Raw genomic sequence first — 25,475 nt, forward strand, 5'->3', positions numbered from 1 at the left:
GTGTATCATTGAAAATTCGGCAAAATCAGCAGCATTCGCCCCATAACACGCACTGCTATTTTCCCCCCACTTTTGGGGGGGGGGGGGGGGGGGGAAAGTGCGTCTTATAGGGCGAAAAATACGGTACTTAATATTTTGGTGTTTGTTTGTTTTTTACGCTTTTTATTTACTAACTATTAGACCCCTTAGGGGGTACAACCCTTTTCCTATTCACCCTAATAGAGCTCTATTAGGGTGAATAGGACTTCACACTCCCTGCTGCCCTGTGCTTTGTGCACACAACAGCAGGGAGATTACCATGGCAGCCAGGGCTTCAGTAGCGTCCTGGCTGCCATGGTAACCGATCAGAGCCCCAGGATTACACTGCTGGGGCTCCGATGGGAACTGCCACTGAGGAGGAGGGGAGGGGACCCTGTGGCCACTGTCACCAATAACTTTTATAATACTTGGGGGGGAAGGGGGGAGCGCACTGCACCACCAATGTTTTCAATACTGGGGGAAGGGGGGGCACACTGTGCCACCAATGATGTTAACTCATCCATTAATTCAAATACAGGAGGCTGGTGCTGGCTGCAGAATCACATAGCCGGCGCCCGACCTCTATAAGAGGTAGCTGCGATCCGCAGCAGTTAACCTCTCAGGTGCGGCACCTGAGGGGCTAACTACAGTGGAATCCAGCGCCCTGTCATAGAGGTGCTGGCTATGTGATTCTGCAGCCAGCACCCGCTGAATTAATGGGTGAGATAACATCATTGGGGGTGCAGTAGCCCCTCCCTCCTATTCACCTCTGTCTTATCAAGGTGGCAGCAGCGGAGAGGGAAAGACTGCTTCCTTCTCCCCTGTGCTGCTGGAATTATTGGCTCCCAAGCCCCGCCGCAATATTCAGCTACAGCGCGGCAGCCCTTTCTCAAATTGCCATCTGCTAATTAAGGCGCCTTGGAGACCATTTTGCCATTTGGAGCGCTGATGAGACACCAAAAGAAGCGAATATCCGCATGTCCATTCCGTGCGCATTATGGACAAGGATAGGACTGTTATATTAGGAGCCGGCTGTTCCACAAAATGTGGGATGCACAAGGTTTGTATCCATGTATTGTGGATCCGCAATTTTTTAACCGCAAAACAGCGAACGGTCATGTACATGAGCCCTTAAATGGGTATTCCAGTTAGAAAAACGTATCCCCTACCAGAGATAGTCCAAGTACAGCACTCCCATAGAAATGAATGGATTGGCAGTGCCCATTTCTGGCCAGCTGATATGACCTATTTCATGGGGGCTCCACGGGGTACCAGGACCCCGTTCTCGTGATCGCGGGGGCACCCAGCAGTAAGGCCTGCACCGTTCGAATAGTTATCCTGTGAATAGGGGATAACTATCTCTAAAAGGAATACCCCTTTAATGCTGATTCACAACCACAGTCCAGAAAACATTGTCCAAGTGTCAGCTGCATATTCCAGCCCAACTGCAGCTTCCTTGACCCAAATTGACTGCATCATAATGCTTCATGATACAGTCAGTGTCACGGACGTTCCCGTCACAGGTGGCGGGTGGTTTGATCTGACATGTTTTCCGTTTGGATCAAATGGAAATATATATTTGTTGTTTCTGGTGCTTGCCACACCTTATTTCCCCAGGTATGGCTATTGTGGTCATTTAACCTTCTCTAATTATTGTTGTTTCTCCCACTATGCTATGCGGTTTATAGCTTCTGTTTGAGTTGTGGATCACTGGTGTGTATGGATCTCTGCTGAGTTCCTGGTGCTGCCATAGCCACTTGAAGTTAAGTGTTTTCTTTCCTTTTTTTTAATTTTGTGTGTTGCATTTCCCTGTCATTAGTATTAAGGCCTGAGGGAGACTCCTGTTCGTCCTTCCTTTTGGAGGAACAGGTTGTCTCAGTCCTGACATTAGTACCAGGGTCTTATAGGGTGAATTAGGACACTAAATATTCCTGTGTATGAACTCACCTACCTTTGGGTCTGTTCATACTGTTAGTTAGTCAGATTTATTTTTAGGGTTTTACTAGGCGTTGTCCATCTCCTTTCCCTAGTTTCCAGGCCTTATTCCCTCACCCCTTTCCCTCCTGTGTTCGGTGTGGTGTTTTTCTCAGTTCCTGATCCTGGCTCTATTGTACTGTACTCACATCATGTCATCAGATCAGATAGGAACTGACTGTATCATAAATCAGTATGATGCAGTCAGTTGGGGTCAGTGGACTTGCGGTCAGTTAGGAAGATGCGGCCAACATATGGTCTGTTTCCCGGACGAAGCACGGCTATGTAATTCAGCACTTACCGATGTGATATTGATGACCTACACTAGGGATAGGTCATCAACATTACAGTCCTGGAAACCCATTTAAAAGTACAGCAGCAAAATGCATATGATTACATATCATTGGAAAGCATGGCACTACAGTGGCTGGCATTTCTGCTCTGCCAAAAATCTGGCTAACAACCAAAGAGTCGCCAGTGTAGTGATATTTTAGCATTTCATACTGGCATTATTTGAGATTTGTAAACAACAATACAATATTTAACCCGTAGATGACCCGCGTCGTACATGTAAGAAATGTTTACTTTTTTTGTCACTTTTATCATTTTTTTTCCCTGCTCTGGACCACTTTTTCTGTGTGCGAGCTGTGAACGCCTAGTGCTGATCAGTCTATACTTCACTGCTCAGCATCTGGGCTTTTTTCTGGTGCTGTAGGAAGGCGCAAGGGTCAGTCATCGACGGAAGGTATATGTCACCGAGGTTCCTGGCCTCGGTGAGGTAAGAGCCGGTAGTTTCAAGTGTCAGCGGCAGCTAGGGCTGATTGACAATGTTTGCTGTTTAGTATGGATGCAAAGCCGATTCGGTACGGCTCTTAATGGGAGTAGCAAAGTGCTGGGTGGGTGGCTGCTTTCCACGCTCCAGGCCAGGTCTTAGTAGGGTTGGGCGATATACCGGTATCACGATATACCGCGGTATAAAAAAAAACGGCGATATGGCGATATCGCCGTTTCCTAAATACCGCTGTATTTTGTGACGTCATCAAAGAGGTCAGCGCACATTGTGCGCTGACCTCTTCTAAACGTGTGTCCGCCCGCCCCTGCACCTTGCATAGCGCTGGGTAACATTACTTCATCTCGCTCCTGGCCTGCCTCCTTCTTGCTCCGCCTCCCTTAGTTAAGTCTCCACCCACCATCTGACATCATCACCGTCGTCACCCACCAGTGCCGGTCGCCGGCTCTATTGTTGTGGCGATCCCCTGTGTGAGTACTGTCTCTGGAGAGACTTTTCCTGCGGCTGCCTCACTAGTGCGTTCTGTCTGATGACGAAGTTATAAACTTACTACTTCCCGCAGCGGCCGCCCCGGCTCTCACTCCTCCTCGCTCCCATAAGACCTTATTATAACGCTCCTTGTGGCCCTCCATACACTGCAACGCCTCCTTGTGGCCCCCCATACAGTGCAATGCCTCCTTGTTGCCCCCCATACAGTGCAACGTCTCCTTGTGGCCCCCATACAGTGCAACGCCTCCTTGTGGCCCCCCATACAGTGCAACACCTCCTTGTGGCCCCCCATACAGTGCAACACCTCCTTGTGGCCCCCCATACAGTGTAACGCCTCCTTGTGGCTGCCCTCATACAGTATAACGTCTCCTTGTGGCCCCCCATACAGTGCAACGTCTCCTTGTGGCTGCCCCCATACAGTGTAACGTCTCCTTGTGGCTGCCCTCTCTTGTGGCCCCCCATACAGTATAATGTCTTCTTGTGGCCCCCCATACAGTATAACGTCTCCTTGTGGCCGCCCCATACAGTATAATGTCTCCTTGTGGCTGCCCCCCATACAGTATAACATCTCCTTGTGGCTGCCCCCCATACAGTATAACGTCTCCTTGTGGCTGCTCCATACAGTATGACATCTCCTTGTGGCTGCCCCATACAGTATAACGTCTCCTTGTGGCTGCCCCATACAGTATAACGTCTCCTTGTGGCTGCCCCATACAGTATAACGTCTCCTTGTGGCTGCCCCCATACAGTATAACGTCTCCTTGTGGCTGCCCCATACAGTATGACGTCTCCTTGTGGCTGCCCCCATACAGTATAACGTCTCCTTGTGGCTGCCCTCTCTTGTGGCCCCCCATACAGTATAATGTCTTCTTGTGGCCCCCCATACAGTATAACGTCTCCTTGTGGCCGCCCCATACAGTATAATGTCTCCTTGTGGCTGCCCCCCATACAGTATAACATCTCCTTGTGGCTGCCCCCCATACAGTATAACATATCCTTGTGGCTGCCCCCCATACAGTATAACGTCTCCTTGTGGCTGCTCCATACAGTATGACATCTCCTTGTGGCTGCCCCATACAGTATAACGTCTCCTTGTGGCTGCCCCCATACAGTATAACGTCTCCTTGTGGCTGCCCCATACAGTATGACGTCTCCTTGTGGCTGCCCCCATACAGTATAACGTCTCCTTGCGGCTGCCCCCATACAGTATAACGTCTCCTTGCGGCTGCCCCCATACAGTATAACGTCTCCTTGCGGCTGCCCCCATACAGTATAACGTCTCCTTGCGGCTGCTCCCATACAGTATAACGTCTCCTTGCGGCTGCCCCCATACAGTATAACGTCTCCTTGTGGCTGCCCCCATACAGTATCGTCTCCTTGTGGCTGCCCCCATACAGTATCGTCTCCTTGTGGCTGCCCCCATACAGTATAACGTCTCCTTGCGGCTGCCCCCATACAGTATAACGTCTCCTTGCGGCTGCCCCCATACAGTATAACGTCTCCTTGCGGCTGCCCCCATACAGTATAACGTCTCCTTGCGGCTGCTCCCATACAGTATAACGTCTCCTTGCGGCTGCCCCCATACAGTATAACGTCTCCTTGTGGCTGCCCCCATACAGTATCGTCTCCTTGTGGCTGCCCCCGTACAGTATAACGTCTCCTTGTGGCTGCCCCCGTACAGTATAACGTCTCCTTGTGGCTGCCCCCATACAGTATAACGTCTCCTTGTGGCTGCCCCCATACAGTATAACGTCTCCTTGTGGCTGCCCCCATACAGTATAACGTCTCCTTGTGGCCCCCCATACAGTATAACGTCTCCTTGTGTTTTTTTTCTTTTAAACGGGTATTTATTGCGATATATATCGTTATCGCGATACATTTTTTAATATCGTTATCGTCTGAATATTTTTGATATCGTACAACCCTAGGTCTTAGTTTGGGATATAAAAACACAGCCAGCACTGTCAGGTGGTGTGGATTATCCTCCATCTGACAGGGAAGCTGTGGAGTCTCTGTGTTTTGAGATCTAAGGATGTGTGCCGTGCTAAAGGGCTGAGAGCCGCATTGCTGGGAAGCAGTCCCTAAAGCCTATCGTGGACTGCTGCTAACAAGCTGGATGTTTTTTGTTCTGTGGACTTGCCATGGTGTGAAGGAACATCAACACGGCGAACTGTCATTTTGTTTGTGTGTGAATAAACACTGAACTGTTTAAGTTAAAGACTTTGTTTTTACCTCTGTACTGCGTCTGCAAATCTGCCTACCAGAGCGAATCCCCACAGATATATATTTTTTTCATCTGTCCCTTCTTAAGAAGTAATAGTTAGAATCATATATATATATATATATATATATATATATTTAAGGCTACTTTCACACTTGCGTTTGGGGCTCCGCTTGTGAGTTCCGTTTGAAGGCTCTCACAAGCGGCCCCGAACGGATCCGTACTGCCCTAATGCATTCTGAGTGGATGCGGATCCGCTCAGAATGCATCAGTCTGGCACCGTTTGGCCTCCGCTCCGCTCAGCAGACGGACACCCGAACGCTGCTTGCAGCGTTCGGGTGTCCGCCTGGCCGTGCGGAGGCAAACGGATCCGTCCAGACTTACAATGTAAGTCAATGGGGACGGATCCGTTTGAAGTTGACACAGTATGGCTCAATTTTCAAACGGATCCGTCCCCCATTGACTTTCAATGTAAAGTCTGGACGGATCCGTTTGCACTATCATGAACAAAAAATAATAATTTTTGCATTATAAAGCGTTTGCATTATAGGGGCGGATCCGTCTGTGCAGATACCAGACGGATCCGCTCCGAACGCAAGTGTGAAAGTAGCCTAAGTTAATTTTTAGCTAGTGTTCATTTTTTGTATCTGCAGTAAATCTTTATACTGCAGTGTCTGCATGAAAGCTCCAAATGTCCGCTTGCGTGCGTTCTGCAGCCCTGACCACCAATGAGTAGCATTTTATTTTATGGTCGCTTTTGTGCTTCTTTTTTTTTGTGTAAAAGGTACTTTTAGTGTTAGATAGAAATCAATTTTAGTTTGCTGAGTGCTGATCAGAAACATCAATTTTTCTGACCGGTCTGCTCAGTTTACAGTTTTTTTTTCGTGTAGTTAGCTTTATCTACAGTGGAGGAAATAATTATTTGACCCCTCACTGATTTTGTAAGTTTGTCCAATGACAAAGAAATGAAAAGTCTCAGAACAGTATCATTTCAATGGTAGGTTTATTGTAACAGTGGCAGATAGCACATCAAAAGGAAAATCGAAAAAATAACTTTAAATAAAAGATAGCAACTGATTTGCATTTCATTGAGTGAAATAAGTATTTGAACCCTCTAACAAAAAAAGACTTAATACTTGGTGGAAAAACCCTTGTTTGCAAGCACAGAGGTCAAACGTTTCTTGTAATTGATGACCAAGTTTGCGCACATTTTAGGAGGAATGTTGGTCCACTCCTCTTTGCAGATCATCTCTAAATCCCTAAGGTTTCGAGGCTGTCTCTGTGCAACTCTGAGCTTGAGCTCCCTCCATAGGTTTTCGATTGGATTAAGGTCCGGAGACTGACTAGGCCACTCCATGACCTTAATGTGCTTCTTCTTGAGCCACTCCTTTGTTGCCTTTGCTGTATGTTTTGGGTCATTGTCGTGCTGGAACACCCATCCACGACCCATTTTCAGTTTCCTGGCAGAGGGAAGGAGGTTGTCGCTCAGGATTTCACGATACATGGCTCCGTCCATTTTCCCGTTTATGCGAATAAGTTGTCCTGTGCCCTTAGCAGAAAAACACCCCCAAAGCAAAATGTTTCCACCCCCATGCTTGACGGTGGGGACGGTGTTTTGGGGGTCATAGGCAGCATTTTTCTTCCTCCAAACACAGCGAGTTGAGTTAATGCCAAAGAGCTCTATTTTGGTCTCATCAGACCACAGCACCTTCTCCCAGTCACTCTCTGAATCATTCAGGTGTTCATTGGCAAACTTCAGACGGGCCTGCACATGTGCCTTCCTGAGCAGGGGGACCTTGCGAGCCCTGCAGGATTTTAATCCATTGCGGTGTAATGTGTTTCCAATGGTTTTCTTGGTGACTGTGGTCCCTGCTAATTTGAGGTCATTAACTAACTCCTCCCGTGTAGTTCTAGGATGCTTTTTCACCTTTCTCAGAACCATTGACACCCCACGAGGTGAGATCTTGCGTGGAGCCCCAGAGCGAGGTCGATTGATGGTCATTTTGTGCTCCTTCCATTTTCGAACAATCGCACCAACAGTTGTCACCTTCTCTCCCAGCTTCTTGCTAATGGTTTTGTAGCCCATTCCAGCCTTGTGCAGGTCTACAATTTTGTCTCTGACATCCTTGGACAGCTCTTTGGTCTTTCCCATGTTGGAGAGTTTGGAGTCTGCTTGATTGATTGATTCTGTGGACAGGTGTCTTTTATACAGGTGACTAGTTAAGACAGGTGTCCTTAATGAGGGTGACTAATTGAGTAGAAGTGTCTAACCACTCTGTGGGAGCCAGAACTCTTAATGGTTGGTAGGGGTTCAAATACTTATTTCACTCAATGAAATGCAAATCAGTTGCTATCTTTTATTTAAAGTTATTTATTCGATTTTCCTTTTGATGTGCTATCTGCCACTGTTACAATAAACCTACCATTGAAATGATACTGTTCTGAGACTTTTCATTTCTTTGTCATTGGACAAACTTACAAAATCAGTGAGGGGTCAAATAATTATTTCCTCCACTGTATATATTGTGGGGACTTGCTCTGGTAGACAGGATTAGCGAACACAGTATAGAGGCAACAACAAGTTCAAACAGTTCAGCGTTTTATTCACACTTTAGGCAAGTGACAAAACAAGCAGTCATATTCAAACAAAAATTCACCTTGCGGTGTTGGTGGTAATTCACACCATGCTGCAATTCTGCCTCAAAGAGTCCTTGCTGATAGCAGCACCAACCTGTTTTCACGCCATACAGGTAGCAAGCCTTTATCCAGACACAAGGCTCCCAGATCCCAACACAGAGACATGGCTTCTAAGCCCAGCTGCCTATTTAAGGACAGCAAGGTGCTGCCAAAATCCGGAGTGGCATTTAGGATCCGATCTGGTATTTGACCTCACCTGGCTGTAAATCAGCCCAGCAGCACATACTGGGAGGAAAATACCTGTTTTCCCAGACCAAACCTTTCATTGTGTCACTGTCACGACCATGTTTATGGCCATGACTCCTTGGGAGCCGCATACAGTTGCCCGCGGTTTGGTTTGTTGTGTCAACTGCACCTGGGGGCACTTAGCTATCTGCCTCAGGTGCGGTTGCCGCGGACAACAGGTATGTGTGCGGTTGCCTTGGAGTTGTGTGTGTGTATGTATGCACTTTGAATGTCAGTGTCTCGGCCTGCTGGCTGTTCTTCAGGACACGTTTGCCACGCATGCCGTTGTCGGCGGTAACAGGTGAGTGTGTTTGTGTGCTTTTCCCTTTGTGTGGCTTCACTACCTTCCCTGGTGTTGGAAGGGTTAACTCCCTTTCTGGGTGTGTCTGTGGCCTCTTAGGCCTATAAAAAAAAATTGTGAGGGACTCACACAAGGGGATAGGAGAAAGGGAATCAGTGTCAGTACCTGCGAGTCTCCCCAGGACTGCTGCCGGACCCTGGAACAACACACAGGACCCAGGATCCGACTGCCAGCCTCTGGAACAACACACAGGAACCAGAGACCAGCAAAGAAACAGCCCGAGGAGACCGCACTGACACTGCGTCCACTCTCCACTCACGTCCCCACTCCAGTCGCTGCCAGCAGACACTCCTAACCAGCACGCAGCTGGACCACTAACGGAATGCTGCCAGCAGACGACCAGAGATAGGAACATGGAGAGGGACGAGGGATCACCAACACGGACACGGAAGGTAAGGTGGCGGGGAATAAGCCACCAACCGCGCCGTTAACGGTGATCCCCCTTAACACTCTCCCTCCGGAACCTTCGCAAGAGGGTGCAGCATCCAGTGCCATCCTCTTTTGGCCTGCATGTGCGTTCTCCGGAGGGAGAGCGTTCCGGGGATCACCGTTAACGGCGCGGTTGGTGGCTTATTCCCCGCCACCTTTCCTTCTGTGTCCGTGTTGGTGATCCCTCGTCCCTCTCCATGTTCCTATCTTTGAATGTCTGCTGTGCACTCTGTTTTGTGTGCACTTTGACATTCAAAGTGCATACATACACACACACAACTCCAAGGCAACCGCACACATACCTGTTGTCCGCGGCAACCGCACCTGAGGCAGACAGCAAAGTGCCCCCAGCTGCGGTTGACACAACAAACCAAACCGCAGGCAACTGTATGCGGCTCCCAAGGAGTCACGGCCATAAACATGGTCGTGACAGTCATACCTTTTGTTCAACCCTGAGGAGGTGAACACACACGCCAGACAATGTACCCTGGACAGGGCATCCACGTTTCCCTGTAACCAGCCAGCCCTTGTGTTCCACCGAAAACTTAAGAGAAACCATCGGGTGACCCAGGCATTTATGTCCTTGGCCTGGCTCATCCACTTGAGAGGGGAGTGGTCAGTCACCAGGCAGAATTTTCTCCCTAATAAATAATAGCAGAGAGATTCGAATGCCTACTTGAAAGCCAGGCACTCTCTCTCCACTATACTATACCGGGTCTCTGCTGGGGTAAGCTTATGGCTGAGGAAGACAACGGGATGCTCCTCCCCATTGACTTCCTGAGACAGTACAGCACTAAGCCTACTTCGGAGCCATCGGTCTGTACTATAAACTCCTTTTTAAAGTCGGACGTCACCAAAAGCGGGGACAGCAAAGAAGGGAAGGACCCAAAAAAGATGCAAGGTGCGTTCCAAAAGGGGGATATGGAAAGACACCATTTACTACAGCAAAACCTGCCCTGAAAAACCTGGCCTGTGCATGCAGGAGTGTTTTAGAATCTACCACTCATCCATGGAGTATTAATTTAATCCTTGATGTAACCTGTAATTTTACCACCTTATACCTCTGATTTAGTCCGCATAGCTTACATATCCACTTTTCACCAACCACTACATATTCATTTCTGTGAAACACCTGTTAAGTCAAAACTGCCTTTTCCACCCCTTAAAATGTTCGTACAGGGGTCCACTTTCCAAAATGGGGTAACTTCTTGGGGTTTTTTAATTTCTGAGGCCCTCAAGAATTTTTTTAATGCGACATGGCACCTAAAATTCATGTCTATTTATTCAGGTCTGCAAAATCCATATTTTTGCAGTTTGCCTATAGAGCCCTACTGTGCGCACATACAGCAGGTTACAAGCACATATGGAGTGTTTACTGAATGGGGAGAAAATGGGGAACACATACTGGGGTGCATTTTCTCTTTTAACCCCTTGTTAAAGTGAAAAATTGGGGTTTGCTAGTAATTTTTCATTTTTACAAATGTGTGCTTTGAAATACTTTGTCTAGTATTTCTGCCTTTTGCGAGTCACCTGTTTGCTGAAAAGTACTCTTCCCACGACGGTGGGTGCTCTTTCCGAAATTGGGTCACTTTTCGGGGTTTTACATTTCTGCGGACCTCAGGAATTTATTTAATGAGAAATAGCAGCTAAAATCCATGTCTGTTTATTCAGGCCTGCAAAAAACAGTTTTTGCACTTTGCCTCTAGAGACCTGTTGTGCGCCAATACAGCAGGCTACAAGCACATATGGTTTTTTTGCAAAAAGGGGAGAAAATGGGGAACATATACTGGGGTGCATTTCCTCCTTTAACCCCTTGTGAAAGTGAAAAATTGGGTTCTGCTAGTAATTTTTCTATATTTTATTTTTTTACAAATGTGTGTTTTGAAATCCTTTTTCTAGTATTTCTGCCTTCTGTGAGACACCTGTTTGCTGAAAAGTACTCTTTCCACCACTTAAAATGTTCGTACTGGGGTGCTCTTTCCGAAATGAGGTCACTTCTTGGGGATTTTCATTTCTGGGGACCTCAGGAATTTATTTAATGCGACATGGCAGCTAAACTCCATGTCTGCCAATTCAGGCCTGTCAGCAAAATTCATATTTTGCATTTTGTCTGCTGTGCGTCCATACAACAGGCTACAAGCACATATGGGGTGTTTCCTGAATGGGGAGAAAATGGGGAACACATCCTGGGGTGCATTTTCTACTCTAGTAAATCCTTGTGGGAAAAAAATTGGGGTTTGCTAATTATTACCGTGGTTTTTGCCCTATAAGACGCAAAAGGTTTTTGGGGAGGAAAATAAGAGAAAATATTTTTAACCAAAAGGTGTGCTTTTGGTGGGTTTGGAACTAATGGTGGTCTGTGGATGGTACTATTACTGGGGATCTGTGGATGGCACTGTTATGGGGGGATCTGTGGATGACGCACTGTTATGGGGGGGATCTGTGGATGACGCACTGTTATGGGGGGGATCTGTGGATGACGCACTGTTATGGGGGGGATCTGTGGATGACGGACACTGTTATGGGGGGGATCTGTGGATGACGGACACTGTTATGGGGGGGATCTGTGACGGACACTGTTACGGGGGGGATCTGTGGCTTGCACTGTTACAGGGGGGGATCTGTGACTGGCACTGTTGCGGGGGGATCTGTGGCTGGCACTGTTACGGGGGGGGATCTGTGGCTGGCACTGTTACAGGGGGGATCTGTGGCTGGCACTGTTACAGGGGGGATCTGTGGCTGGCACTGTTACGGGGGGGGGGGGATCTGTGGCTGGCACTGTTATATATGTGCCATCCACAGACCCCCACCCCATAACAGTTCCATTCACAGACCCTCCAGCCTATAACAGTGCCATCCACAGAACCCCCAGCCCATAACAGTGCCATCCACGGATGTTCCTCATAAAACTGTCATCCACAGATCCCCCCGCCGCTCCAGTATACAAATATAAAATGTCTTATTCAATTAAAAGTGATTAAACATGCCCCCTCGCTCCTAATATTACCGTACATCCTAACAGCTTCTGTACAATAATGCAGGCAGGCAAGCCGGACGGACGGTGTGTCACTCACGGACGTCACTTGCCTGATTCATTCATAAAGTAGACGGCGCAGGCATGTAACATCAGGGAGTTACGCTGCCGCCCGCCCGGCCTGCATTCTACAGAAGCTATTAGGATGTACGGTAATATTAGAAGTGGGGGAATATGTTTAATCACTTTTAATTGAATAAGACATTTTATATTTGTATAGTGCAGCACTGGAGCGGCGGGGCTATAGTACAGTGACTGCACCACCCTGCCGCTATTGTCAGCCCCTCCTCCCAGTCCCTCCCCGCCCGCTCGTACATCGCAGCCAGCGATGTAAAACGGTCAGCATTTTCCCCCCATTTTTTGGGGGGGGGGGGGGGGAGTGCGTCTTATGGGGCGAAAAATACGGTATTTTTTTCACAAATGTGTGCTTTGAAATCCTTTCACAAGTGTTTCTGCCTTCCGCGAGACACCTGTTTGCTAAAAAGTACCCTTTCCACCACTTAAAATGTTCGTACGGGGCTGCCGTTTCCAAAATGGGTCCCTTCTTGGGGTTTTTCATTTCTGGGAACCTCAGGAATTTATTTAATGTGACATGGCAGCTAAAATCCATGTGTGTTTATTCTCGGCATGCAAAAACCATATTTAGCGGTTTTACTCTAGAGCCCTGCCATGCGCCCATAAGTTATTTTTTTAGCACATATGGGGTATTGGTGTATTCAGGGGGGAAATGGGGAACACAATGTGGGGTGCGCTTTCTTCTGTTACCCCTTGTGAAAGTTTCCAGAATAGGGTCACTTCTTGGGGGTTTCCACTCTAGGGGCACCTCAGGGTGTCTTCATATAAGACATAGCTCCCAAAAGCCAATCCTGCAAAATCTGTCCTCCAAAAGCCCTAATGCGCTACTTCCCTTTTGAACCCTGCCATGCACCCATACATCATTTTTTTTTAGCACAAATGGGGTGTTGGCATATTTGGGGTTAAATGGGGAAGAAAATGTGGGGTGCATTTTGTCCTGCAAAGCAACTTTTTCTGGAAAAAAAAAAATAATTTTCACAGCCAAGCGTTTAATTCTGTGAAACGCCTGATGGGTCAAAGTGCTCACTAGAATGGGGTCACTTTTTGGGGGTTTCCACTGTAGGGCCACTTCAGGGTGTCTTCATATGCGACATAGCTCCCAATTACCATTCCAGCTAAATCCACTCTCCTTAAGCCATATGGTGCTCCTTCCACTGTGAAGTCTGCTGTGCAGCCATACATCATTTTTTTAGCACATGTGGGGTGTTTCTGTAAACTCCAGAATCAGGGTAATAGATTTTGAGGTTTGGCTGTTAACCCTTGATGTGTTGCAGAAAAAATAGATTCAAATGTAAAATTTTGAAATTTCATTCCCATTTCATTTAAGTCTCGTGGGGCATCTAAAGGGTTAACAAAGTTTGTAAAATCAGTTTTGAATAGCTTGAGGGGCGTAGTTTCTAAAATTGTGTGATTTATGGGTGGTTTATAATATGTAAGCCCCAGAAAGTGACTTCATAACTGAACTCGTCCTATAAAAAGTGGGGATTGGAAATGTTCTTAAAAATTTTAAGATTTGCTTCTAAACTTCTAAGCCTTCTAACATCCCAAAAAAATAAAATGCAATTTTCAAAATGATTCAAACATAAAGTAGACATATGGGGAATGTAAGGTAATAACTATTTTTGTAGGTATTACTATATATTATAAAAATAGAGAAATTGAAATTTGGAAATTTTTCTAAATTTTTTGTAAATTTGGTATTTTTTTCAATTTTACCACTGTCATGAAGTACAGTATGTGACGAGAAAACAAACTCAGAATGGCCTGGATAAGTAAAAGCGTTTAAAGATATTACCACATAAAGTGACACGTCAGATTTGCTAAAAATTGTCTAGTCCTTTGGGTGAAAAATGGCAGGGTCCTGAAGGGGTTAAATGGGTTTTAAGTATAGATATAAAAAAAATATTTTTTACTGATGCTCTATCCGACATCCGGGACTTCCTTGGATCAGCTATTTGAGAAGGCAAAGGTGCTCACAGTAGCGCTGCGGCCTTCTCTGTGCTCACCAAGCACAGCACCAAACATTATGTAGTTGCTGCGCTTGGTATCTGAGCTCAATCCCATTCACTTGAATAGGGCTGAGCTACACCTAGGTCATGTGACCGATGAACGGGTAATCACTGGCCTAGGAAATGCTGCACGAAGGCTGCGGCATTCACAGGAATACTGCTGCTTTGTCAAACAGCTGATTAGTGGGGGTACCGGGTGTTGGACCCCCACCGATCAAATACTGATCACCTATTGAGAGGATAGGTCAACAGTAAAAATATCTTTTAAAACCCCTTTAATAGGGGTTCTCCGGGAATAAAGAAAATTCAAATACTTAAATATTACTTTATTATTAGTGTTGATCGAGCACCAAAGTGTTCGGGTGCTCTAATAGAACACTTTGGGATGCTTGGGTGCTCTACAGAGCACTCGAGCACAATGGAAGTCAATGGGAGAACACAAGCTCTAAACCAGGCACCCCCTGTTCTGAAGAGGGGAGGGTGTCTGGTTCACAGGAAAAGGTCAGAAATTTATGGAAACACCACTAAAGTGGTTCGGGAACAGCCTGGGGAAAATGTCTCAATGCATCTTGGACTCCCAGGTAGAGGCAGGGAACAATGTTGTCCAAGTAGTACGCCACTTTTACAGACTGACAATAATATGCACAAAACCGAAGATAGAATCGATTTTAGTCCAAGTGCTGCCAAAAATTACAAGGAAGAGGCACTCTGATACAACCTGCATAACACATAAAGGAGGGCCTCATTCACATTGTGATACAATTGTCCAGGTAGTGGGACTCCTACACGCATAAAGCCTATGCACTAAGGGAAAGGGCTGCCAAAAATGACAAGGAACCGGCACTCCAATACACCCTTTATTACACATAAAGGAGGGCATTATAAACACCCTTGAAATATTATGATTGATGGCCTGCTGGTGACCCTCAAAAACATTAGGAGCAAGGGCCTGCTGATCTGACAATCTAAAACATTAGAGGTAAGGGTCTGCTGCTGATCTGACCATCTAAAACATTAGGGGCGAGTGCCTGCTGCTGATCTGACCATCTAAAACATTAGGGGCGAGTGCCTGCTGCTGATCTGACCATCTAAAACATTAAGGGGGAGGGTCTGCTGCTGATCTGACCACCTAAAACATTATGGGCAAGGGCCTGCTGGTGACCCTGTAAAACATTAGGGGCGAGTGCCTGCTGCTGATCTGACCATCTAAAACATTAGGGGGCGAGTGCCTGCTGCTGATCTGACCATCTAAAACATTAAGGGGCAGGGTCTGCTGCTGATCTGACCACCTAAAACATTATGGGCAAGGGCCTGCTGGTGACCCTGTAAAACATTAGGGGTGAGGGTCTGCTGCTGAGCTGACCCTCTAAAACATTAGAAGCGAGGGCAGCCTAATAAGCATGTTGATATGATGGAGGACGAGAAAAGGAAGATTGGACCATATACAATTTTTTGTGGTGAAAGGGATACATGGGAATACAGTGTATTCAATACACCATAAAAGCCACAATTAAAGTGCCTTTATGTTCAGCCGCTTTCCTCTGGTGGAGTAGAGAAGTCAGGGACAATCCAGGCCTTGTTCATTTTGATAAGAGTCAACCTGTCAGCATTTTCAATTGACAGGCGGATGCGCTTATCAGTTATTATGCCCCCAGCAGCACTAAATACCCGCTCTGACAAAACGCTGGCGGCAGGGCAGGCCAGCACCTTCAAGGCGTAGAGTGGCAGTTTGTGCCACGTGTCCAGCTTGGACACCCAATAGTTGTAAGGCAGAGGGATCACTGAGGATGCTGACAGTCTGCTACTTACTCCTTCACCATCTTCCAAAAACGTTTCCCTCCATGTGCCACGCATCAGGGTGAGGGTGCTGGTGGGGTGTCATTAAACTGTCTCAGGCCTTGGAGAGTGTTGCCCTGCCTCTGTTGGAACCGCTGTGTGTTCCCCTCGTCTCCCCAAGGAACTACGTACTCTGCCGCCAGCGTTGGAGCAATTTTTCAACAAGGACTTTCTGGTATTGCACCATTTTGCTTGTCCTCTCCACCACAGGAATGAGAGATGAGAAGTTCTCTCTGTAGCGGGGATCGAGAAGTGTGAACAACCAGCAATCGGTGTTGGCCAAAATGTGTATAACGCGAGGGTCAAGGGAAAGTCAGCATAACATAAAGTCAGCCATCTGTGCCAGAGTCCCAACAGACAAGACTTTGCTATCCTCATCACGAGGATGACTTTCAATCTCCTTATCCTCTTTGGCCCATCCACACTGAACAGATGGAATAAACCTGCTTTGGGTACTACCCTCTGTATCGGAGGCAACCGCCCCCTGCTCCTCCTCATCCAATTTGCGCTGAGAAGAAGAACTGAGGGCGGTCAGGCTATCACCCTGTGTACTGTCTTCTCCCATTTCCACCTCTTCCACATGCAAAGCGTCCGCCTTCATTGTGAGTAGTGAGCGCTTCAGTAGACAAAGAAGTGGGATGGTTATGCTGATAATAGCGGCATCACTGCTCACCATCTGTGTTGATTCCTCAAAGTTGCGTAAAACCTCACATAGGTCAGACATCAATGCCCACTCGTGGCTTGTGAAGAGCGGAAGCTGACTGGAAAGGCGACGACCAGCGTTGCCATACCAGCGGCAGCTGTAGAGGAGTTTCGGAAATGGGCACACATGTGTCGCACCTTCACCAATAGCTCAGGCAAATTGGGGTAGGTTTTGAGAAACCGCTGAACCACTAAGTTCAACATTTGGGCTAGGCATGGCATGTGTGTGAGCTTGCCGAGCTCCAAAGCCGCCACCAAGTTACGGCTATTGTCAGACACAACCATAAATGGTTGTAGGTTGACTGGCGATAGCCACAGCTCAGTCTGGTCCCTTATACCCTGCCACAGCTCTGCGGTGGTGTGCTGTCTGTCACCTAAGCAAATTAGTTTCAGCTTGGCCTGTTGCCGCTTCCCCACTGCAGTGCTACACTGCTTCCAGCTACGCACTGATGGCTGACTGGTGCTGCAAGATGAGAATTCAGAGGTGGAAGTGGAGGAGGAGAAGGGGGGTTGCAGCCACTAACGTGGGTGGTGGCAGAAATCCTGATGGAAGTAGGGCCCACAATCTTTGGTGTCGGTAGCACCTGTGCCATCCCAGGGTACGACTCACTCTCAGCCTCCACAACGTTCACCCAGTGTGCCGCAAGAGAAATGTAGCGTCCCTGGCCAAAAGCACTTGTCCATGTGTCAGTCGTTAAGTGGACCTTCCCAATTACTGCGTTAGTCAGGGCACGGGTCATGTTATGGGAAACGTGTTAGTGTAAGGCGGGGACGGCACACTGGGAAAAAATTGTGGCGGCTGGGAACTGAGTTACGAGGGACGGTCGCCGCCATCAGGCTGCGGAAAGCCTCATTGCCCACGAGCCTAAATGGCAACATTTCCAGGGCCAGCATTTAGTGCTATGGCTTGTGGGTGGGTTGCTGGGTATTTGCACTTTCGTTCAAAAGCCTTGGGTATGGACATGTGTACGCTGTGCTTGGAAACAGAAGTGGATTTGCTAGCTGATGGTGATTGCGAAGGTCCAGGGCGGGAGGCATCCGGGCCTGCGTCTTGGACAGGGAATTGTCCAGCACGTAACACAGGGGAGGAGGAGGCAGTTGTGTGACCCGCAGACACTGATTGAGGACCCAGGCGTTTGGCCCACCTATTAAGGTCCTTTGATGCCATGTGGTGGTGGTGAGGTTGCTAGAGTTCACACTCCTGCTCATTTTGGTACGGCACAGTTTGCAAATGACAATTCTTTTATCATCTCCACTTTTCTAAAAAAAAAAGAAGCACCAGACTGCGGAACACCTACCACTTGGCAAGGGAGATTGCCGCAAGGGGGTGCTCTGGGGAACAGTTGCGGGCCTGTTTGGTGCGGCCCACCTTCACCCTTTTGCCACCCCACTGCCTCTTCCAGCCTGTTGCGGTGCTGCAGATCAATCCCCCTCTGTACTGCTGTCCTCTCTCGGCTTGCCACATTCCCAGGTTGGGTCCGTGATTTCATCGTCCACCACCTCCTCTTCCACTTATTGACAACTGTGTCTCATCCTCATCATCAACCTCTTGAGACACTAATTATCGTTGACTTGTTGGCAACTGTGTGTCTCATCATCATCATCCACCTCGTGAAACACTAATTGTCGTTCCCCACCATCATCTTCTTCTGACTGTGGATGCACGAGAGTTTGGGAATCAGGGCACAAAATCTCATGTTCTGATTCTAGCGGGCCCAAATCAAGGAATGGCGATGAAAAGAGCTCCTCGGAGTGTGGGATCACTTGTTTGCCAAGACTCTCCATGATGTGAGGAAGGAGGATCAGGGTGAAGATTCTGTCGACCAAACTCTTGGCTACTAAGACTGGACTTTGTGGAAGACAGGGTGGTGCTTAACCGACTGGAAGCATTATCTGCTGCAATCCAACCGACCACCTGGTAGCACTGGTGTGACTTCGAGAGTGGTGTCCTGCAAACTGGGACATGAAGCTAGGTATCATGGCTAAGTGCGTTTCTTGTCGGCAGGCACAGTTTCACCGCGCCCAGGGCCACAGCCTCTGAGTGCACCATCAGCAGCACAGCCATCTCTCTGTCCCTTACTGCTCACCTTGAGCATATTAAATGGTGTACAGGTCCTTCTCAAAAAATTAGCATATTGTGATAAAGTTCATTATTTTCTGTAATGTACTGATAAACATTAGACTTTCATATATTTTAGATTCATTACACACCAACTGAAGTAGTTCAAGCCTTTTATTGTTTTAATATTGATGATTTTGGCATACAGCTCATGAAAACCCAAAATTCCTATCTCAAAAAATTAGCATATCATGAAAAGGTTCTCTAAACGAGCTATTAACCTAATCATCTGAATCAACTAATTATCTCTAAACACCTGCAAAAGATTCCTGAGGCTTTTAAAAACTCCCAGCCTGGTTCATTACTCAAAACCGCAATCATGGGTAAGACTGCCGACCTGACTGCTGTCCAGAAGGCCATCATTGACACCCTCAAGCAAGAGGGTAAGACACAGAAAGAAATTTCTGAAGAAATAGGCTGTTCCCAGAGTGCTGTATCAAGGCACCTCAGTGGGAAGTCTGTGGGAAGGAAAAAGTGTGGCAGAAAACGCTGCACAACGAGAAGAGGTGACCGGACCCTGAGGAAGATTGTGGAGAAGGACCGATTCCAGACCTTGGGGGACCTGTGGAAGCAGTGGACTGAGTCTGGAGTAGAAACATCCAGAGCCACCGTGTACAGGCGTGTGCAGGAAATGGGCTACAGGTGCCGCATTCCCCAGGTCAAGCCACTTTTGAACCAGAAACAGCGGCAGAAGCGCCTGACCTGGGCTACAGAGAAGCAGCACTGGACTGTTGCTCAGTGATCCAAAGTACTTTTTTCGGATGAAAGCAAATTTTGCATGTCATTCAGAAATCAAGGTGCCAGAGTCTGGAGGAAGACTGGGGAGAGGGAAATGCCAAAATGCCTGAAGTCCAGTGTCAAGTACCCACAGTCAGTGATGGTCTGGGGTGCCATGTCAGCTGCTGGTGTTGGTCCACTGTGTTTTATCAAGGGCAGGGTCAATGCAGTTAGCTATCAGGAGATTTTGGAGCACTTCATGCTTCCATCTGTTGAAATGCTTTATGGAGATGAAGATTTCATTTTTCTGCACGACCTGGCACCTGCTCACAGTGCCAAAACCACTGGTAAATGGTTTACTGACCATGGTATTACTGTTCTCAATTGGCCTGCCAACTCTCCTGACCTGAACCCCATAGAGAATCTGTGGGATATTGGGAAGAGAAAGTTGAGAGACGCAAGACCCAACACTCTGGATGAGCTTAAGGCCGCTATCGAAGCATCCTGGGCCTCCATAACACCTCAGCAGTACCACAGGCTGATTGCCTCTATGCCACGCCGCATTGAAGCAGTCATTTCTGCAAAAGGATTCCCGACCAAGTATTGAGTGCATAACTGAACATAATTATTTGAAGGTTGACTTTTTTTGTATTAAAAACACTTTTCTTTTATTGGTCGGATGAAATATGCTAATTTTTTGAGATAGGAAATTTGGGTTTTCATGAGCTGTATGCCAAAATCATCAATATTAAAACAATAAAAGGCTTGAACTACTTCAGTTGGTGTGTAATGAATCTAAAATATATGAAAGTCTAATGTTTATCAGTACATTACAGAAAATAATGAACTTTATCACAATATGCTAATTTTTTGAGAAGGACCTGTATATGCTTGCAAGTATGTCACACATACAGTAGCGCAGGTTTTCTAAGTGTATGCGCAAATAGATTACACTGAATGTCACAGATATTTAGGATGCGCAAACATTATACAGAAGATGTAGTGCAGGTAATGTCGCTGTGAGCAGCGGACAAACAATTGCACTGAATATCACAGATACTTAGGATGCGCAAATGTAACACAACAGATGTAGCAGAGGTTTTGTCACTGTCAGCAGTGGCCACACAATTGCATGCAATTTAGCGCAGATTGCGCCAGGTAAAACAATAGTCCTTAAAAGGACTTCCTTTAACACTAAACCCTGCCTAAAAAAAATATATATTCCTGTCCTTTTTTTTTTTTTATATTTGTATAAAGCATTTGCTTTATATACCCGACACTACACTATCTGTCCCTTCTGCTGCAGCTCTCCCTGACTAAGGCCTCATGCACACGACCGTTGTGTGCACCCGTGGCCGTTGTTCAGTTTTCCATGATTTTCTGCGGACCAATTGCCTTTCAATGGGTCCGTTGAAAACTAGGAAAATGCACCGTTTGTCATCCGCCTCCGTGATCCGTGTATCCTGTCCGTCAAAAAAAATATGACCTGTCCTATTTTTTGGACGGACAACGGTTGACGGACCCATTCAAGTCAATGGGTTCATGAAAAAACACAGGATGCACACAAGATTGGCATCCGTGTCCGTAGGCTACTTTCATACAGACGGATCAGAAGATCCGTCTGCATAAAAGCTTTTTCAGAGCTGAGTTTTCACTTCGTGAAAACTCAGATCCGACAGTATATTCTAACACAGAGGAGTTCCCATAGTGATGGGGACGCTTCAAGTTAGAATATATTACGAACTGTGTACATGACTGCCCCCTGCTGCCTGGCAGCACCCGATCTCTTACAAGGGGCTGTGATCCGCACAATTAACCCCTCAGGTGCCGCACCTGAAGGGGTTAATTGTGCGTATCATAGCCCCCTGTAAGAGATCAGGGGCTGCCAGACAGCAGGGGGCAGACCCCCCTCCCTCCCCAGTTTTAATTTCATTGGTGGCCAGTGCGGCCCCCCCTCCCTCTATTGTATTAATATCATTGGTGGCCAGTGCGGCCCCCCCCTCCCTGCCTTTATTGTATTATCATTGGTGGCCAGTGTGCGGCCCCCCCTCCCTCCCTCTATTGTATTAGTTTCATTGGTGGCCAGTGTGCGGCCCCCCTCTATTGTATTAATATCATTGGTGGCCAGTGTGCGGCCTCTCCCCCCCCTCGATCATTGGTGGCAGCGGAGAGCTCCGATCGGAGTCCCAGTTTAATCGCTGGAGCTCCGATCGGTAACCATGGCAACCAGGATGCTACTGCAGTCCTGGTTGCCATGGTTACTTAGCAATATTAGAAGCATCATACTTACCTGCTGCGCTGTCTGTGACCGGCTGGGAGCTCCTCCTACTGGTAAGTGACAGATCATTAAGCAATGCTCCGCACAGACCTGTCACTTACCAGTAGGAGGAGCTCCCGGCCGGTCACAGACAGCGCAGCAGGTAAGTATGATGCTTCTAATATTGCTAAGTAACCATGGCAATCAGGACTGCAGTAGCGTCCTGGTTGCCATGGTTACTGATAGGAGCCCCGGCGATTAAACTGGGACTCTGATCGGAACTCTCCGCTGCCACAAATGATCGGGAAGGGGGGAAGCCCATAGAGAATAATGAACCAGAATAGAATGCCCATAGAGAATAATGGAAATGTAATATTTGAATGAGACAAAACCATTTGACCGCTCTAATAAATATTTAGCAGACATACTCTCCAAACTCGGTGGGATTATTTTGAATTAAGATTAAGTGGGATTATCATTGGTTTCTATGGAATGACAAGAAGAATGACAGAATGGAATGCCCATAGAGAATAATGGACCAGAGTGGAATGCCCATAGAGAATAATGGAAATGTAATATTTGAATTTAGAGACAAAACCATTTGACATATCTAAATTATTTAGCAGGCTTACTCTCCAAGTTCAGTGGGATTATTTAATGTTCAGATTACGTGGTATTATCACTGTTTTCTGCAGAATGACGAGGGTGAATGACACAAAGGAATGCCCATAGACTATAATGGAAAGTAAACTATGAGCTCATTTGCAGGTAGATCTGTGTTATGTAGGACAATAACCTTTACCGTAAGTGTTCACTGGGTAGAGTAGCAGATTGTAAAATGAAAATTACCTTGGATTATAACCGTTTTCTATAGAATGCAAAGGTGATGGAATGCCTATAGGCCTTAATGGGAAGTAAAACGTGACTTGGTGCCTGAACCATTCAACATATCAAATCTGTAGCAGGTTTACTCTTCAAGTTCAGTGGGATTATTTAAAATTGAGATTAAGTGGAATTATCATGTTAATGTCCTACATAATACAGATTTACCTGCAAATGAGCTTAGAGTTTACTTTCCATTATAGTCTATGGGCATTCCATTGTGTCATTCTGCAGAAAACAGTGATAATTCCACTTAATCTGAACATTAAATAATCCCACTGAACTTGGAGAGTAAGGCCTCTTTCACACGGGCGTCATGTTTTTTGCCCGGATAAGAGGCGGGTGCGTTGCGGGAAAATGCGCGATTTTTCCGCGCGAGTGCAAAACATTGTCATGCGTTTTGCACTCGCGTGAGAAAAATCACGCATGTTTGGTACCCAGACCCGAACTTCTTCACAGAAGTTCGGGCTTGGGATTGATGTTCTGAAGATTGTATTATTTTCCCTTATAACATGGTTATAAGGGAAAATAATAGCATTCTGACTACAGAATGCTTAGTATAATAGTGCTGGAAGGGTTAAAAATAATAAAAAGTTAACTCACCTTCTCCTCTTGTTAGCGTAGATCCCGGTCTGTTCTTTAGCTGTGGACTGAATGACCTGAGGTGATGTCAGATCACATGCTCCAATCACATGGTCCATCACCATGGTGATGGAGCATGTGATCTGACGTCATCAAAGGTCCTTCAGCCACAGCTAAAGAACAGACCGGCCTCTACGCGAACAAGAGGAGAAGGTGAGTTAACTTTTTTATTATTTTTAACCCTTCCAGCACTATTATACTATGCATTCTGTAGTCAGAATGCTATTATTTTCCCTTATAACCATGTTATAAGGGAAAATAATACAGTGAATAGACTGTCACCTAGAACCCATGCGTGAAAATCGCACCGCATCCGCACTTGCTTGCGGATGCATGCGATTTTCACGCAACCCCATTCATTTCTATAGGGCCTGCGTTACGTGAAAAACGCACAAAGAGGAGCATGCTGCGATTTTCACGCAACGCATAAGTGATGCGTGAAAATCACCGCTCGTGTGCACAGCCCCATAGAAATGAATGGGTCAGGATTCAGTGCGGGTGCAATGCGTTCACCGCACGCATCGCACCCGCACGGAAAACTCGCCCGTGTGAAAGGGGCCTAAGTCTGCTAAATAATTATTAGAGATGTCAAATGGTTTTGTCTCTAATTCAAATATTACATTTCCATTATTCTCTATGGACATTCCACTCAGGTGAACCGATCGTGGTGCTAAAAGAGAAGAAACTATAATGTTCATTAACAGTATGTGTGAGTGTGTGTGGAGAGAGATTAATCATACCCCTGCATCAGAATTGTGGCATCAAAAAAATCCCTCATTTGTGAAGAAATCCCATTTGTGCAAAAATATCTGTAAAAAAAAAAAAAAAAAACTTAAAGGAGTATTCCGGTTGTTAGTTATCCCGTATGCTGTGGGTAGAGGATAACCTAGGTCCTACTGCTGGGGACCCTACGATCACAAACGCATACCTCCTGCAGCCCCCCTAAAATGGGAGAGGCTGGTCAGGCATGAGCCGCTCCATTCATCTTTATGGGAGTTCCAGAGAAAGCCAAGCGCTGTACTCAGCTATCTCCAAAATGTCCATAGAAGGCAATGGAGCGGCCATGTACACATGCTTAATCCATTTCAGGGGGCTGCAAGGGGTACAGGGCCCCCGTTCTCGTGATCGGTGGGGATTCCAGCAGTAGGACCCCCACCGCTCTGGTAGTTATCCCCTGTGCTGTGGATGGGAGATAACTTTTAACACCTGGCATACCCCTTTAAGAGTATTTGCCTACCCCAAAATAACTGTGTTTTTATATATATATATATATATATATATATATATATATATATATATATATATATAAAAAGGAAAGCAATGGCGGCACTGGAATACAAAAAGGGTGCTATGTCCAGGGATGTAGCAGCTTACCCCATCAATAGGAAACGAAAAAAGGACAGCACTCCAAGTAAAAGTGATGATGATTTAATCACCCATGTGAAGGCAACGTTTCAGCTCATACAAGTGCCTTTCTCAAGCTTGAGAAAGGCTCTTGTATGAGCTGAAACGTTGCCTTCACATGGGTGATTAAATCATCATCACTTTTACTTGGAGTGCTGTCCTTTTTTCGTTTCATATATATATATATATATATATATATATATATATATATATATATATATATATACACACACACACACATAGGGGCTTGGACAGGATGGGTGACGCAGACTGACAGCAGTCATATGGCGGAGTGTGGTTATCACAGCTATGGCGCTGTTGGCCTGTACATGGGGGCGAGTGGTCCAGGCTGACAGCATCCATATGGCGAAGTGTGGCTATCACAGCTATGGCGCTATTGGCTTGTAAAGGGTGGAGGGTGACGGATGCTGACAGCAGCCGTACGGCGGAGTGTGGCTATCACACCCATGGCACTGTTGGCCTGTACAGGGGGAGCGTGATCCATGCTGACAGCAGCCATATGGCAGAGTGTGGCTATCACAGCCATGGCGCTGTTGGCCTGTACAGGGGGCGGGTGGTCCAGGCTGACAGCAG

The 25,475-nt window shown here is 46.7% G+C and overlaps 1 protein-coding gene across 2 annotated transcripts in view; it reads right to left on the minus strand.

The window, feature by feature from the left end:
* Nucleotides 1-25,475, minus strand: part of ODR4 (odr-4 GPCR localization factor homolog) — a 117,041-nt gene that overhangs the window by 90,687 nt on the left and 879 nt on the right. The window contains exon 1 of one of the 2 annotated variants that reach the window (XM_044301047.1): nucleotides 24,218-24,285. The exons of the other annotated variant lie outside the window; for it this stretch is intronic. The gene's annotated coding sequence lies outside the window, so the exon portion shown is untranslated. Of the gene's footprint in view, nucleotides 1-24,217; nucleotides 24,286-25,475 lie in introns of those variants that run through there. 2 annotated transcript variants of the gene reach the window in all.

This window comes from Bufo gargarizans, chromosome 7 (genome assembly GCF_014858855.1).
Source record: "Bufo gargarizans isolate SCDJY-AF-19 chromosome 7, ASM1485885v1, whole genome shotgun sequence".
In the NCBI taxonomy this organism is placed as follows: domain Eukaryota; kingdom Metazoa; phylum Chordata; class Amphibia; order Anura; family Bufonidae; genus Bufo; species Bufo gargarizans.